This window comes from Malus sylvestris, chromosome 8, assembly GCF_916048215.2.
Source record: "Malus sylvestris chromosome 8, drMalSylv7.2, whole genome shotgun sequence".
In the NCBI taxonomy this organism is placed as follows: Eukaryota; Viridiplantae; Streptophyta; class Magnoliopsida; order Rosales; family Rosaceae; genus Malus; species Malus sylvestris.
In genome coordinates, this window is record NC_062267.1 from 14694879 (window position 1) to 14713310 (window position 18432).

The 18432-nt window shown below is 37.6% G+C and overlaps 1 pseudogene; it reads right to left on the reverse strand.

Moving 5' to 3' along the window:
* Positions 1–1093: 1093 nt before the first annotated feature.
* The window catches only part of LOC126631395 (probable sucrose-phosphate synthase 1), a 98275-nt pseudogene continuing 80936 nt past the window's right edge, over positions 1094–18432 (reverse strand).

Consider the following 18432-nt stretch of genomic DNA (forward strand, 5'->3'; position numbering starts at 1 on the left):
AATCTCTAATTAGTATCCACATTATTGTCTCATACACCAATTTCAATAAAAAAAACTTCGCATATTTGACTAGCATCACAAGATTATAATCCCTTCAGAAAATACAAATCCCACCACCAATACCCCTAGGTTCCACCACGTGCCTAAAATCCATCCCGAGTCGTCTCTTTAAATAGGCATAGATATTACTCCAATTTTTCGTTTCTAGAAGAATCACTATGTGTGGGGTGTGAAGCCTATTTTCCTCCAACAAATCGTCAACTATCAGGTTACCCCGATCCCTTGACAGTTCCAGTATATTAGCTTCATGGTGCCCTAAGAGGCCCCTCAAGGCTAGTCTCATTTGTCTCTGAAAATACTGGTATTTTCTGCAAACGAGTACATCTAACATCCACAAGCACCTCCCATGGCTTAATCTCTACCTCCTGAATCGATCTTTTTTTCCCTTTATGCTCCCTAGTCAACGCCTCAATAATCGAATCCATATCAAACGGATCATCATCCATATTGACAATCAATTCCGTTCCACTACCCCATCCACCAGAGAAACCAAATGCCATTTTTCTAACCCTAAATTAACATGTTCCTTTTCATTGGCTTGAACCGCCACATTCAGAGAAGCTCTCACTCTATTAGTTGCTTCATCCATTTCATAGGTTTTTAGCACTACATTTTCCACCTCCAACGCAACCACTCCGTCCGGCCCAATTAAACCTGCATCAAAAGCCTTATCCTTTACTCTATAAGCCTTCTCCTCCTCATTCCTTTGCCTCTAGATTCTATTTGTAAGGCTACGATTGTGGTCGGTAGTACCCTGTAATATCATTCAAGGCTTACTAGGTGACACGGCAGTATCTTCTAATTCTTTGTCATACATCTTCTTATTCCCCTTCCCATTGCCCTGCTCATCTATTCTCTCGTTCATCAAGTGCTTCCTCCAACTAGAACTCGATGACTTTCCCTCTTCTTTAGACTACTTTCTCCCTCTGGACCATTCACTCCTCGACTTTCTCGAACTTAAACGCCCCCACACGAACCACCCGAGCCTAACTTCCAAAATCCAAGATCAAGTAAGTTTCCTCTAAGATCAACCTTAGCATCCAAACCCTTGAAAGGATAAAACTCCTCTGGCTCTTCCCCCATCTCCACCTTAAGTTCCTTGCCCTGGTGACATGTCCCAATTCTCCACATATTAAACAATATTTAGGTAACAATTCATATTTGAAATCTACCCATAATGTGCCTTCATCAAGAAAACTCACAACAATTCCCGCATCAGTGGTTCTAAAGAGGATTTTCACCCTCAGAAATTGCCCAATACAATCCTTACTGACTGTAGTATCCACCTTCATAACCGTCCCATTAACCCCCTAATAAATTGTGCTATCGTTGCTATCATGCTCAATGGAGAAACATTATGAATATGTACCTAGAACACTCTAAGTGAAAGAGAATCCCATCGGCTGTTCCCTCGCATTGTATTGTCTACAACCAATACCTAATCGTCTTTAAATAACCATGGTTGATCTACATCCAAGACACGTTGCATATCTCTTTGTCTTACAAACCTCACTAGGAAACGTCGATCCCTCATTTCCCTAATAGATACCTCTTCCCTTCCTCTCTAGAGAGACGTGAAACAGTCAATAAAGACCTCACCGTTAACCTCTTTGTGAACACTTCCGTGACTAAACTGAATTGGAAGCTCAACAGCAGTCTTTCCACAACCTCTCTCTCTCATTCTCCGAGAATTTCAAATTATCCTTAAACCTCGATCCTAAATCATTCAAGTCTAGACCTTTCTCCCCTGCCATAACAACTCCACTACCACACTACTAATTATGTGCACTTCAAGTCAAGCAAAACCCTAATCCCGTGCCACGTGAAAAGCCCCAAGTTCATTCCAAAACCACAAAGCCACCCCAAACCAATCGCCCACTCGAACAACGGTACATACCGAAGAGCACAATATTGAATCAGTAGTTAAGGGTGGCTTCAAAAAATCAAAAACCGAAAAAAAAAAAACAGACCGAACACCAAACCGAAATCAAAAAAATGAAAACTGAAAAAAAATTGAATCGAAAAAGAAAAAACCAAACCAAATCTTATTGGTTTAATTTCAGTTTTGGAGGTTCGGAAACCAAGCTAAACCGAATCGAACCAAATCCCTTTACACTTTACGAATGTATGCCCATGATGTTTCTTTTGTGAAACTTTGTTGCCAATTTTGAAACTAACCTAGGGCCTTTTCAAGGAGCATACTTGGTTCAATTAGGGAATATATTTCATTGGTTATAGAGGAGAGTTTTGGAAGGTTTTGGACCTTGGAAGAGCTTCTCTATTTGTTTTTTGTTTTTTTTTTAATTGATACGCTGATCATTTTTCTTTGCAATTGAGGTTGTTGATAAAATATGATTGGTTTATATGACCTTGGAAGAGCTTCCCACTTTCCACTTTCCCCATTTTCTTATTATTAGTATACCAATGCAAGCCTCTTTTCTAAATTTCATATTAAAAAAAGATCAAGTTTTATAAAATAAAAAAACCAAAATCGTATTGAAACCGAACCGAACAAAACCAAACCAAAAAAAAGCCAAAAGAAAATTGAACCAAACCAAACCGAAACTTCGGTTCGATTTCGGTTTTGGCAAAAAATCGAACCGAATGAAACCGAGCCCACCCCTATCACTAGTCACTCGTAACTAGGGAGCCGTCATTCCACAAACCCTAACCTTGGTGAGCCGTCATATCCTCCTTTCGAGGAACTTTTTCTTTATTTGTTTGGATAATACTTGGGTACTCCCTGACTACTTTTAAATTTGGATGCATTCTTTAAATCCTGTTAAATCTTACTTTGATTGCAACATGATTTCAAAGACTTTTAAATAAAATCTTACTTGACTACATCTTGATTTGAAAATCATTTAAAATCCTTTCAAATCTTAATTTGACTATACCCTCCTAAGAGGATTTTAAAGAATATATTAAAATCCATGGGTAGTCAATTGCGGGGTGTAGTCAATTTGAATTTTGGCGGATTTTAATAGACTTTTTTATGTGACAGATTTCAAAGGATTTTAATAGATTCTACAATTTCATATAAATTTTGACAATTTATTATGGGTTTCTATTATAGATTTCTATGAATTTGTAAGGATTTCTTAGAATTTCATTTTTTATTCCTACAACATAAATTTCTTTCTCAGTACACATATATATATTGATATGTGTTGTAGGCATAATTTACTAAACAAATATGGAGGCCATAGAGAGAGAGGGGGTGGCACATAGAGAGAAAAGAGAGACGTGTAATTGTGAGGTGTGTGTTGTTTCACCCCATTGTGTCTTTATTTATAGTAGTAGGGAAGGTTAAATACTTACCCTAATAGGATTACAACTCTTATGGGATAATATCAAACCCTAGAGAATATTCCAAAATATCCCTAAATACACTAGGATTTACATAATCACATTCCTAATCTAATAGGACTGCAACACTCCCCCTTGAGTGTGTAAATACTCAAACAAATAGCGCATCAAGTCTTGAGCAATGAGGTAAGTACAGTTGATGAAGTCATCAGCATAATGAGCCAACGCAAGTCTCAGATCAACAAAAGAATGCATAAAAGGTAAAACTCACAAAACCTCACTATGGTAAAATCCAAGGTGTAAAAAAAAACCACAGACTAAGGAGAAAAGTGAGAAGTTGCATTAGGTCAAAACTATACGTCTTCTAGATGCAAGTATAAGAGCTAATAGGGGTATGACGAGCCCATGATGGGTGCCTCGTCAAAACCTAGTTAGGTAGAAAAAATCCAGTGGAAAAAATGCTCCTAATCGTAGGGAAAAAGAGTACATTAAGATCAAGTGAGTATACTTCTGGATACTCCCTTTGAGTTTAACAAAACTTCCAAATAATAACTACAAGCATTGCATACGAATAGTTAGGCATGCAAATTCCTTAAACAAGCTTCTAGAAGGTTGACTTCAGCAGTGATGTCGTGTAAAGGTCAACAAGGTTGTTTGGGATCAGCTTGCATGACTTCAATCTCCTGATGCTTTACTAATGTGATGTAGATGCAATATGTCTTGGCGTTGACTTTGATGATGTACCATGTCTTGGTCAAGTTGATACATGCGGCATAGTCTTTATGGATCGTCGTAGAAACTCAACGATGGATAAAACATCAAGTAGTTCAAATATACTCAACAAGAACTCCTAACCATGTCTCACTTGTGGCATAGTGAAGTGAGGTGAGTCTTGGAATGATTCAAAGATTTCACAACTAAGGTCATATCATGGAGCTCCAAGATATTGCAATATCTCTGTGTCAGCATAACAAACAAGGTAAACATCATTCCAAGGATCAAGGGGGTTAGATCTGTTTGGGATGCGTTAGAATTTGCCCAAATCTGTAGTACTTTCAGGGTGGTGAAAAACGTCTTTAATACCAATTCAGTGGTTGCATGTAAGCACGGTACGGTATCTTTACCAACATATCAATAGTGAAGGAGATGTCATATATAATACAATGAGCTAAGTACAACGAATCGTAAAGTTGAACTTTTGATATGGAATTTCAAATTCCATGACCTCTTCAAGGGTCTCATTTGCATATAGCGTATGGAAGATCATAGGTATATACTTAAAGGTAACACCTTCAGGGTGTAGTTCGACTGGTATACCAAAGTACCATCAAAACAATGCTTCAAAGGTCAAGAAATAAACGAGTTTTTCCAAGACCCTTCATCTTAAATTTTGTCTTCAGGTGCGAGGCTGTTTTCTCAAGCTCTTCTAGAGTCTTAGCGAGATTCATGTCATTGACATAAATTGTAACTCTAGCAATTCGGAATAAAACTTCATAGTTTAACATGCAAGGGCATAATTCATATCCTTGACTGATCAAATAATCACTTAGATGGGTATACCACATCCGCCGAATTGCTTCAATCCATAAGTGAGCGTCTTAAACAAGTAGAAAGGGTGTTCCGTGGTTTGGAACTATTTGAACCAGTCCATGTAATTCTTCGAGAACTTACATGTAAATCTCCGTATCTATATCCCTAAGGAGAAACACTAACCACATTCGTAATGTTACAATCAATCATAGGGTGTTTAAGAGAAACCTTGCATCGTAAGACGTGCATCATATCGCACTATTTCATTCATCTCATTACCTTTACTTTCCCACTTATAACACAACATTGTTACCTTGGGCAGTAAGAATAGTAGATTCAAAACACACTTTGGTAAGGAATTTAACCTGGATTATAGTTTTGGTTGTCCAATAAGTTCTACATTGTCACTAATCAACGGAACACGTTTCGATATCGTCGTTTTTCATTTATGTCGGTAGCTACCATATAAGTGAAAACATCATCGATGATAATCTCATTCCAATTCCCTTATCTTATCCAAACTAGTATACTGGACCAAGAACTTCAAGTCTCAGGAGTAATCCGGATTAATTTCATGAGATGGAAATGATTTAAAACAGTGATCAAGTATGGATTCATTTTATGATGTGACCTTTCTTTTCTAGGGAAGTGAATCTTATGAACTGAGTGACCTGTTGTGCTTCAGGACAAGACAGATTGATTGGTTATCCGCCAATGTACCGTACCATCCAACAGAGGCGGTCAAACTGTCCAACAGGGGTGGCACACCCTTCAGGGATGTTGACTTGACGTCCTTTAAGTACGTCTATCCTTACAGGTATGTTTGTAGCTGGTATATGATATCGTCACTTTAGCTAGATCAGAGGAATGCATCTGGAGCAACATTCTGAAAGCTAGAATTCATCGTACTTGCTTATCACACTTGTGCGGTATAAGGATAGAGATGAGACATAGTGGGTAACCTCTACACAAATTCGGGTCATTCTACAAGAACATTGACATTCTTATCTCCCTATAATGGCGGGAAAACTATCTCATTGAAGTGACAATCTGCAAATGAGCAGTAAAGAGATTGCATGCACTAAGAGAGCTAGTGTGAAGGAGAATCATAATCGACAAAGATTCACATCCTTCTTTAAGAGCCCATATTGGTATGTTGCGGCGGTGCAACTTGGCATATGGAATGCACACCCAAATGCGTAAGTATGAAATATCAGGTTCATACCCAATAACCAACTGTAACGTCGAATAGGTTGGATGGCAATGGGTTTCAAGGCGGACCAACATAGCTGCGTACAAGATTGCATAGCCGTAGGCAAAAACCAAAAACTTGGTACGTTCACCAAGGTTCGGGCGATCATGTAAATTATGCTTTATGATCACTAGGCGAGGCTATTTGGGGTGAACATGGGAATTTGATGTTCAATTATAAACCTAAAAGACATGCAATACTTATCGAAAATCGTCAATATAAACTCTCAGGCATTATCCAGTCTTCCACACTTTTTGGGATAAGTAGGGTGGTGAACCCTTAAAATCTGCCAGGAGGTTTAGCAGTAATGTGTGTGGACAAACATGTGACCAGTTTGTCGATTCATCAACCAAAACCATACCTATTTATATGGTCTACATTTTGGTTGGATTAGTCCACATATATTCCCTTGAATCCACTGTGAAAAAAGAGTCATTTCATATCTTTGCTAGGGATGATTTAGAAAATTAATTTTCTCAACGAGCATGCTTGGCAAAGTGTGCTTGTAAGCACATGATCCTTACTTCAGGTACGAAGATGAGTCGTGGCATCATTGTTCGACCTAAGTGTCCCAAATGGTTATGCCAAAGAAAGTAAATCGCTCAAATTAGCCGACTCTAGGCTGGCCACATGATGCGTGGTCCTAGTTGGGAAGCAGCCCATTAGCCCCAATGCAAAGCTTCAGGCTCATTTTTGGAGATGGTGCAAAGATATTCTGCTATATTTTTCATCAGTGGTTTCATTTATGATAATTGTCATTTTGAATACCATTAAAACTCAACGACATTCTTCCAAAATGGGAAGAATATAAGGTCTCTTAAATGGTAATTTAGTACCATTCATACAACGAGGAGCATGCCAGTGCTCTTAATCAGGTTGGATGGACCTGAAGTCATTGATAGACATGTTATTTAGGTATAAAGTTAGTGTGCATAGTATCACATTCATCCAGAGAACTAACTTTCCCACATTCCTACCTATTCACATGTTTAACTGAATTTCGTCACATGTATTAAGAAACATGATTCAATTAACTTATATTGAGGACAATATCGATAAGATTATGCATAACTAAAACAAACACCAAATTTGAATCCAAGAACATAAAAAATTGTTCACAAAGTAAATGGTTTACTAAGGGGATTTGGAACAAGGCCATCCGTGCCAAATTCTGCTCTTCCAACGATGTTTGGTAGAGCAAAATTAGTCTCACATATTGACTACGAGAATGGTACTCCTCAATGACATTGGTAGGGGCACGAATATGTGCATAACCAATTATCTATTCCATCAAGACGGGAGTAGATTCTGCAGGGTTAAGGTTTGGAAATATTATCCTTTATTCTTGAAGTTTTAGGTCCTAGGTCCAAGGATCACAGTTTGGGCATGATGCCACACCTTGGCAAGCCCTGATTCTACCATATATTGTAAAAATAAACTCAAAATTTGATTGTGAGAGACAAACACAGACTGGGGTTCGGTAGGCTTTAGCAGAAGCTGGAGGAGTTTGTTCAGTTTGCATCTGTCAAAGCAGAGCAATATCATTCGGTGCACCTCTGCCAAATTAAGCAGTGCACCACCGTTCAGTAGACTCCAGTCGAAGCTGAGTCGATACCATTTTCTCACATTTATGGTAGTAATCAGATCCAAGAATTTAGTAAACTTCCGTTTTCTACACTACTACTTCAAGAGCGAGTTAGAAACATTGAAGGATGAGAAAAGTATTCTTTAATCAAAATTCGATCAGATTTATAAACTTTAGAATCGTACTTATTCATGGACGTAATCATGGTGTGCTTCAGGCAATATCTCGGATGATCAGACGATTTGTAGGAGCGAGCCAACGAGCCATAAAATCCTAGTTTGGGAGGTACTTCCGTTTGTAATGCTTTGGGCATAAGTCTTCGAATGAAGAGCATGGTGGAGGCTTATCCAGCTCTAACATGCCATTGTTGGCTTCAATGGTTTCTCAGCTACTTGATAGTCAAGTGGAGATTCACATTTTGTACCCACATAAAGTGATTTCTAATAGAAACGTCCAAATAAAGGAAATCGAACTTGTGACGATTCGAAAATCCACTGAATTGGATGGAACAAGATCGTGATTGGTGCTATGTGAATGAATCATCCATAAGCATCAAAGTTAGAACATTCGAGTTCTAAGACATGGTTTTCTTGAAAAACGTTGGGTTTTCATGGGTGTATTGTTTTATGAAAACTTCGAGTTTCAAAGGCACTAAATTCAAAACTACAGGTTCAATTTTGTTTATGAACGGTTAGTTCAAAAAACAGAGGTTCACGAACACATAATACAATATGCTAATTTAAGTGTAGTGGATTTTGAGTTGCTTCAGGAACTCAAGTGTGAGCGCTTCGGGACTACGAAAAGATGTCAACGGTTCAAAGAAGAAATATAATTATTGAATCATTAATGTCCAAAAGTGATATTCGGGCCAATAATTTTGGATGTCTTGTCAGATTAATAGATTGTTGGTCACTTTTAATTAATTCAAAAGATCAGGATCATTCAGGGTCGATTGTGGAAGCAAAATAATGACATGCGGGTCTTATTAGCTTCAATTGGCGGTGAGCCAAGTGACAAGTGAATTATAGCTTAATTAGCTTTAACAAAAAAACATCCCAAAAATATTTGGGTATGGTTAAGAAGTAGGGGATGCCAAATATGGCATTGGATCGAAAAAAGAATACAACCTAGCATGTGTGGGCTGGCTGCAACACATGGCCCTGCAACAAATAAAATATTGCAGGCCATTGGGCTTGGGGACATGGCTGCAAGGCAGCCCAGATGGCTACAGTTGGTAGCGGGCTGAGGTAAACAGCTCATCAAAGCAAAAACAAAAAAAAAAGTTACTAATGGACTTGGAAAGGCTGCTATGTAGCCCAGCATATGGGATGCAAGGCAAGCCCAGCAAGTTATGCTTGCTAGATGGCGGGCTGGAGGCGCTAAGCAAGCCCATCACATGTTGGCGAGCTGGAGTGAGGAAGAGACCTAGCAAACAAGTTACTAGTATGCGGCTTGGAGGGCTGCGGGCCCAGCAAATTTCAAAACCAAGGTGGAGGGTTTGGTTTATGTACGCAGAAAAGGCCAAAGGGTTGCTGCCTCACAGGGACATCGGTAAAACTAGGGGTGGGTTCGGTACGGTTACCGTACCAAAATCCTTGTACCAATTACCGTACCAAACTTTCGGTTTGGTAAAATCTATTACCATTACCGTACCAAACTTTCAGTATACCGAAGTTCGGTATTGCCAAAAGTTTGGTTGGCATGGTATGGCAATGGTAATTGCCATTTTGTTTTGGGACAAAATATGTTTTTGTTTTTTTAACCCAATTCAAGGGCAAAACTTTTTTTTTTGTACCTTTATCTCATACATTATAGATTAAATTCATCTATTATTCATCATTCACAATTCACACACATAATAATTCAAATGAAGCATCAAGATTCATCATGAAAATTAAGCTTACAATCCAAATAGAAGTTACGAACCAAAACAAATAGAAGTTAACAATCCAAATAGAAATTAAAGTTTCAAACCAAATGAAAATTGGAAGTAAACTTCAAAAAGGAGAATTCATTGATCAGTTATTCAAGCTTGAGATGTCGAAGCTTTTGGAGGGGGCATTGAACTTGTAGAAGATTGAGTTTGTGTTAAGCTTACATTACAAACAAAGAAAACATATTAATTAGTAGCAAGAAGAATTAAAGTTGAAAACCATTTAATAACAAATTTACTAAAAAAATTAAAGCATATCTTTCTTGTTTTCTCTTCTTCTATTTCCTTGTAAAATTGAAGCATATATTCTGTTGGTCCTTGTAGAAGTTTACTTCACCTGTCCTAAGCCAACCACTAGTACACACTAGTGCCTCCATTATTTTAGGAGTCAAGGATACCCTAAAAGGGTTCACAACCCTCCTCCCTAGACTAAATGCATTTTCACTAGCAATAGTAGAAGTGGGGGTTACAAAGATATTTTGGCTATTTGTGAAAGAATTAGGAACTCTTTTGTGTTTGATTTCCACAATTTTAAGAGATCAAAGTCACCAACAACAATGCTAATATAAGTGGGGTTTTATTTTCAAATTATTGGAATATTATAAATATGTGTTATATAATTATGTATTATATAAATTATAAATTATAAATTATATTGTATTTTCAGTATGGTATGGTAATACCATGGTAATGGTATCCATTACCAATACCGTACCATGAAATTTCGGTACGGTACAATACCGTACCATTACCAATTGGTACAAAAAATTTGGCACAAAATCGGTATGGCACGGTTGGCAATTCGGTTGGCACGGCAATTTGGCAAAAAAATCCACCCCTAGGTAAAACGTCGTTCCAACACCCAAGCCTTGAGCTGCAGGCTTGGCTTTGGCGTCAGGTCTGCGTGGTGGCACAGCTCTAGGCCGCTGATCAGCCGCAGATTTCCCAAATTAAATTTCCTTTTTTTTTTTTCGAAATTACTAAGGGTTTGAAAATCCTAATTGTTTTTAATTTATTTCGATACTTTGACTCACAAATTTCACATAGCAAAAATTGCATAATGTAAGAAACGTATATATATATTGACAAATATATGAAACATATGCAATATATATCGGAAGGTAAATGTAAATGTAGGGGGTTCATGCATCATGCGGAATGCTTTCATGCTTCACGGTCGTTTCAAATATTTTACTTTATTCGAAAACAATTAAGCCTTTGAATTTGTAGAAGATCCTTCTCGGAAAACCAGAATTGCATCTCCAATGCGTTATATCACGTTCAACACAAAAAAATTAAATTAAATCAATAACATGTAGATCAATTCAATAAAATAATAAAATAATCATAAAATGAATGATTAAAATGTAATACTCCCATGATTGAAGGTCAAACTCTCTTTAGCGTATCGTTAAGAGTGTGCTGATAACGTGTTGTAGACATAATTTACTGAACAATTATAGAGGCCATAGAGAGAGGGGGCACATAGAGAGAAGAGAGAGATGTGTAATTGTGAGGTGTATGTTGTATCACTCATTTGTGCCTTTATTTATAGTATCCTTACCCCAATAAGATTACAACTCTAATAGGATAATATCTAACCCTAGAGAATATTCCAAGATATCCCTAAAGACATTAGGATTTATACAATCACATTCTTAATCTAATAAGATTGCAACAATATAGAGTTTTTATCTTTATTTTTTTTATTTTATTGATATGGAAATATAAACCAATCAACTTTCTCATTTGACGTGTGATGTCTTTCCTTTTCCCATCAAAACATTATAGCAAATACTATTACTAACATAGGCAGCATATTCATGAGTTCTCCGAGTGCTAGCTTCATACTATTATTAACAGAACCAACATCGAGAACAATGCAATGGACAATAATGAAGGTGTGATTCCCCTGTGGATCAACCACCACGAACCATCAAATTCTATGGTCTGGCGTGAACATAAAGATATTACACAGTCCAAAATAAAGGAAATAAAAAATTCAAAAAATACTATACAATTCAAAAATTCAAGTTTACAGAAGTAAAAATTAAAAAAACGAAGCTTTTCACTTGCAGGTGTAACCAGGATGGTGACGGATGAGCGTGAAAGGAAATCAAGTTGGCAGGTTCTATGGTCAGGAAGAAAATGGAGAGTGAGAAAGAAAGATCGAGTTGCATAGTAGAGAGAGAGAGAGAGAGAGAGAGAGAGAGAGAGAGAGAGAGAGAGGGTTGAAAAGAAATTCTAGGGGTAGAGGTAGGCTTTTGTTATGCTTATCATCCCTTGCAAAATCCTACAAAATCTCTTACTGAAAGAAATCTTTAAAAATTTATGAAATATTGAATACCTATAGATTTGCATAGACTCTATAAAAAGCTTTTTAAAGTCCTTTAATTGACTACCCCTGTATTTGAATAGACTCTTTTGAAATCCTAGTTAACTATTCTAAATTCTTTTAAAATCCTTTAAAATCCTCATTTGATTGCACCCCATTATATTTTTAAAAATGTCCACCTAAATCTAGGTGTAGTGAGCAGAGCCGGCCCTGAGGGTGTGCAACCGGTGCCACCGCACAAGGCCCCCGATTTGGAAGGGCCCCTAAATTTTCATTACAAGTATACAGATGCACATAAAATAGATTAGATGCAAAAGACAATCTTATTTGTGGTTCGAGCACAAGCGGTTTACCTTTTCTTTCTTATAGCCCATGTGTTGGGTCCCAGTGATATTGTTTTGTTATATTTTAAGCTTTTGCAAATTTGTAAACAGGAGTATCGAACTCAGGACCTTTGAAGGTAAGGAAAAACACCTGCCTAATCAAACAACTTATTTTTGTTGCAGTAACTTGTAATATTTTAGTTTTATAGATGAAAAAAATTGAAAAAATAATAATAATAATAAAGAAATATAATATTAAAAAAAATGAAGGGCCTCCATCTAAGTTTTGCACAAGGCCCCTCAATACTCAGGGCCGGCCCTAGTTGTGAGAATACTAAAGATTTGTTAGGATTTTAATAAATGATGGATTTTGATGGATTTGAGGATGGGTGGTATAAATACCAAATACCACCAAGAATCCAACCCTCCCATCTGATTTTTTTTTCACGTTCATCACAGAAGAAGTGGAACAGTCTTCCTCTCTCAGACTTCCTCTCGCAATATTCATGCTTTCTTTTCCCAACTTGTATTGTATGATTATTTGTTGCACAGCTCCACTGGACCTATGCAATGAAAAGGAAGTGGACCAATTCCCGTGCTCCGCCGCTTGCTACCTAGCTATATTCCTTCTCACACATATATTTCTATACATATAACTATCACCATTTCTACTAGTACACTGCACCGTGTGAGGAACTTTGATATTTTGTTCCAAATATTTAAACTTGGATAAATTTAATGGGTTTTTATTATTTAGTAATATATACCTGTGGTACTTAAGAATTCAAAAATTGTTCTATTTTATTGGAAATATATTTGGGTTTAGTTCCTAATGTATGTTTTTAGTTCTCCATTGTTTCAAATCAAAATGTTCTTGTAAGTTAAAAGAATATGTACAAAAAAAATGACATCACATGCAGTTGAACATTAGCATGGATAAATGATTTAAACGTGAAAATAATTCCACCATCATATGGTATAGTGGAGTTCATTCCGTCTTTCATTATCAACTGGCCTTTCTTCATTGTAGTCCTCCTCGTCAGAAGAACTACAAAGAGATAAGTGTCATTGTCCATTTCACCAGAAGAACTTAAACACAAACAGTATCCAATTTAATCAATTTAGGAAACATTTTACTGCAGCAATAACACAAACTAATCTTCACCTTTACAAGATATGAAGACATAAACATATAAAACTTACACGTTATCAGGAGGAGCAGAGTCAAGTTTTAAGTTCATTGCAAGTATGGACGGTGCAAAAACTTACAGAATCCTGAATGGTTTTTCATCATATTTCATTTCATGTTATTCTTCATTGTTTAAACTATAGATCTTTTAGTGGTTGTTCATGTGGTGTGCGTCTATAGATTGAATCATGGTTTTAATGTAAAAAATTCGTGGCTGGATTGGTACTTGGGTATTTGTTAACTTCTTTATGATTATGTTATTTTGGTTGGTTTGTTTATATAATGCCTCAATCAAGCATGGAAGCGGAAGAAGATGGGGAAGAAATGGAAGTGGACGAAGAGGATTTTGACCAAGATTTTCAAACACAAGAACAAAAATGGAATATTTCTTAAAGTGTTATTTTCGTCATGGATAACAAATCTGATAACATGGCTTTGAAGATTATCAATCAAGATGTCTACAAGTTAGACAAATTTGATGGATCAAATTTCACCCGATGGAAGAACAAGATGCGTTTCATGCTTACTCAAGCCAATCTCACAGAGGATCAGCTTGTTGTAATGGTGTCAGAGATCAACTTAGTTGATGGATTTGAGGGGTGGTGGCTGGACACTGGTGCTTCACGCCATGTCTGCTATGATCGTGGACTTTTAAAGTCCTACACTGAGGTGGAAGACAAAAAGGTTCTATTGGGTGAGTTGATAGGAGCATATTTATGCAACTGAGTTAGCTTGTTCTCATGCATTTATGTTGTTATTTCTTAGTTAATTATGTATTTTAAGCTATTTTCGTGTGTTTGTAGGTCCATAGGCCTTATGAAGCAATAAGATGCATTTTGGTGCATTTTGGAGCAGTTTTGGGCTTGGAATGAATAGCACATGCATGGAGCAAGGTGGATGGAAGAAATTGAAGACTAAAGAGGCTAGGAATGTGTTAGAGAGAAAGAATAATTAATATAAAAATGACAAAGAGCTCAGCCACAAAGGGGTGTCTCTCCACCATTCACCTTTCCATCATTGCCGTGCACCACCATTGCACTCCCTTTGGATTCCTATGTCATGCATCATCATCCATGTTCCTTCCATTGACTCATTTGTTGCATCATTCCACCTCTCTTTCCTTTCTCTACCATGTGCACAATCATTCATGTTCCCTAGCTGCAACACCACTCAATTTTACCCCCATGCTTTGCATCATCACTTCACTTTCACCCTTGAATCATTTCAAACACCACTCATTGCACTCAATTGCTACACCATTCTTTGTTCCCTCCACCATTTCAGATTTCATGCATCATTACATTGAATCATTGCACTCAATTGCTACACCATTCCTTGTTCTCTCCATCATTTCAAATTTCATGCATCATTGCACTCAATTGCTACACCACTCCATGTTCCCCTCCATTGCCATGCACTTCCTCTATAAAAGGAAGTGTGTGTAACATAAATTTAGTTCATACTTGGTTAGATCATTCACTCCCATTTCAACACAACCTTCATCCAAACACATCCATTCATCTTCACATCCATTCCTCCATACAAACAAACCTTCAAACACTCACCAACACCTTGTGCCGTAACAAAGGAAGGGAAGGAAAGTGCTTGGACGTGCTTGTTGTCCAACTTGGATCATTGGAGCGTTTAGGTGTTTTCTTTCTTTTGTTTCTAATGTTTAAATTCATTTCCTTTCGTTTTGTTGTAAATATGAGTGGCTAAACCCCTCTTGGCTAGGGGTGATTTCAAAGCCATGACTATGTGTGCATTATAATTTGATAAATTCCAGTTATGAACTCTTGAATCGTGAATGCAATTGGCTTAACTATTTGATTGATAACTTATTTGTACTTGTTAATTAAGGGTCGACACTTAATTGGCATGCATAAATCCGTTGCTAGAATATAAGGAAGTTTCACATAATCGTTACAAACTTATATTCACATGTAGTGAAGGTCGCTTATAAACGATCACATTAAGTTCAATTCCTAGCATGAGTGACATGATGTCATAGTTGCAAGTGCTTTGTCAATGCTTATGATTTTCATTAGACGTAATGATCTTTGATTGTATCTCTTTTTTGATGTCATGTAGGGAACTTTTGAAGAATGTTTTGGGTTGTCGAATGATGTCATCCAATCCAATAAAACAAGGAAAATTTGAGAGTTAACAAGTGATGTCACGGTTAATTTGGGGCATTGTCATTCATAATTCAATGAAGTAGTAACTGAAAACCGAGTTATTTGCATACATGTCATGTGTGGAGAAAAAGCCTCTAGCTATCCCATCCATCATCTTATTTCTCACATTTGTTTTACAATTTGTCTAGTTTTTCATACTTGTTTGTTTGTTTCAACTTCATCCAAATCAAAACCCCCATTTTAGTTTCTTGTTTCAAAGTGTTTCAAATCTGTTTTAGTTTGTGTTTTTAAGTGTTTTGATTCAAGTAAAAGTCAATTTTCGTCCAAAGTCATTCCTAGTGTCTAGTTTAAGTTTATTTGGTTGTTTTAAGTTGTTTTGAGTATTTTAAGTTTGCTTTGAGTCTTGTGAGTTTTATGTTTTTGAGTCAGTTTAGAGGTTATTAGCAAGCCTCCTAATCCACGGTCCAGAACGATCCCTATTTATACTTGTACTACACTTGTCAAAAGAGGGTTAAATTTGTGTGTTACGATAATTTTCGCATCAAGTTTTTGGCGCCGTTGCCGGGGATTAGCAAACTTTGCTAATCCCTTGTTATTTCTTTTTGTTTATTTTCATGTGTTTTTGTTCCTAGTTGTTGATTTTACTTGCTTTCTTGTTTTAGGTGGTTTATGACTCGAAGTTCTCAACCTGTTCATAAGCACATCTTTGACTTTGACGACGATTTTGAACGAACTTTGAGACGAGCAAGGAATCAACAAGATCCCCAACCATCTCAACCTGCACCAGGTCTTGAAGAAGACAAAGTAGAAGAGCAAGAGGAGGCCACGGCAAGGACTTTTGAAGAAGTCCAAGATATGGCAGTAGACAATCGAACAATCAAGGAGCTTTCCACTTCGGGATTGGACAATGCTCTGCCTTTATGCATTCAATATCCAAGGGCGGCCCAAAACAAGACCGACGAGTTCGAATTAAAGTCCAGTTTATTGCATCATATTCCTAAGTTCCATGGGTTGTCCATGGAAGATCCTAATAAACATTTGAAGGAGTTCGAGGTTGTTTGCTCGAGCATGACCCCTGTGAATGTTGATGGGAGCATTCTGAAAATGAAGGCTTTTCCCTTTTCTCTCTTAGAAAAGGCTAAAGATTGGTTGTACGAGCTAGCCCCCGAAACTGTCACATCATGGGAGAGTATGAAACGGGCATTTTTTGAGAAGTTTTTCCCAACTTCTCGAGTCATTCAACTACGCAAAAGGATTAGTGGCATTTAGCAAAACTAAGGTGAATCCTTTCCCACTTACTATGAGCGTTTTAAAACCCTTGTTGCTTCATGTCTACAGCACCAGATGAAGAATGAGCTTCTTCTTCAATATTTCTACGAAGGGCTTCTATCAATTGAACGCCAAATGTTAGACGCCTCAGCGGGAGGAACTTTGGTGGACAAAACACCCATGGCTGCCAAGACCTTAATTGCTAACTGAGCATTGAATGCCCAACAATATGAAGCCGTTGGTCAAAGAGACAACCCACGGCAACAACAAGTTAATGAGGTAAGTGCTATTTCCAAACTTCAAAATCAAATGGCTAATTTTAGTACTCTTCTTTCACAGGTGGTTGAAAAACCAAAAGAATAAAGTGTAGTTGCTTGTGGCGTGTGCTCAATGAATGGACATCTCACGGATAAGTGCCCTCAATTGATCGAGAACGGAGGGTGGGAATCTGCCAACGCTATGGGTTTTGGGAGTTAAAACTAACCAAAGAATGATCCATTCTCAAATACATATAATCTAGGTTGGAGAGATCATCCAAATTTCAAATGGAGGGAGCCCCAACAAACCCAACAACAAAGTACATTCAGACAACAACCTCTGGGATTCTATCAAATGCCGTATGCACCCGCACAACCCCAAACACAACCTGCCCAAAATAACTCAGGTTCATCTTTTGATAACATCTTTTCCAGGCTAACATCTTTTCCCGATTTGGCATGCCGAGGGTGTTTATAAGCGATGGATGCTCCCACTTTTTCAATCACACCATTGAGGCGCTGTTTAAAAAGTACAATGTGAAGCATCGGGTTTCCACGCCATACCACCCTCAAACAAGTGGCCAAGATGAAGTCTCAAATAGAGAAATCAAGCAAATCTTGGAGAAGACTGTTGGGCCAAACCGGAAGGATTGGAGCTTGCATTTAGATGATGCACTATGGGCATATCGCACTGCCTACAAAACACCTCTAAGGATGTCTCCATTTCGACTAATCTACGGCAAACCGTGTCACCTACCTGTGGAACTGGAGCACAAAGCGCACTGGGTTGTGAAAACATTCAATTTGGACTTAAATGCTACTGGAATGAATAGGAAGCTCCAACTAAATGAACTTGAGGAGATACGGAACGAAGCCTATGAGAATGCACGAATTTACAAGGAGAAAACAAAGGCGTTTCATGACAAAATGATTCGGGGAAAAACATTCTCAATTGGACAGAAAGTGCTACTATTCAATTCCCGTCTACGATTGTTCCCTGGTAAGTTACGGTCTAAGTGGATTGGGTCATTTGTTGTCACTAATGTTTTTCCCCATGATACAGTCCAAGTTAAAAGCTTAAGGAACGACGATGAATTCAAAGTGAACGGGCATTGCCTGAAACTATACTATGAGAGTGATGTGGGGCAAATTGTGGAAGAAATCATACTCAGTGCCGTGGGCCCTATCCAAGCTTAGAAGGAAGTTTCGTTCGGCTGCAAGATGTTAAAGCAAGCGCTTCCTGGGAGGCAAC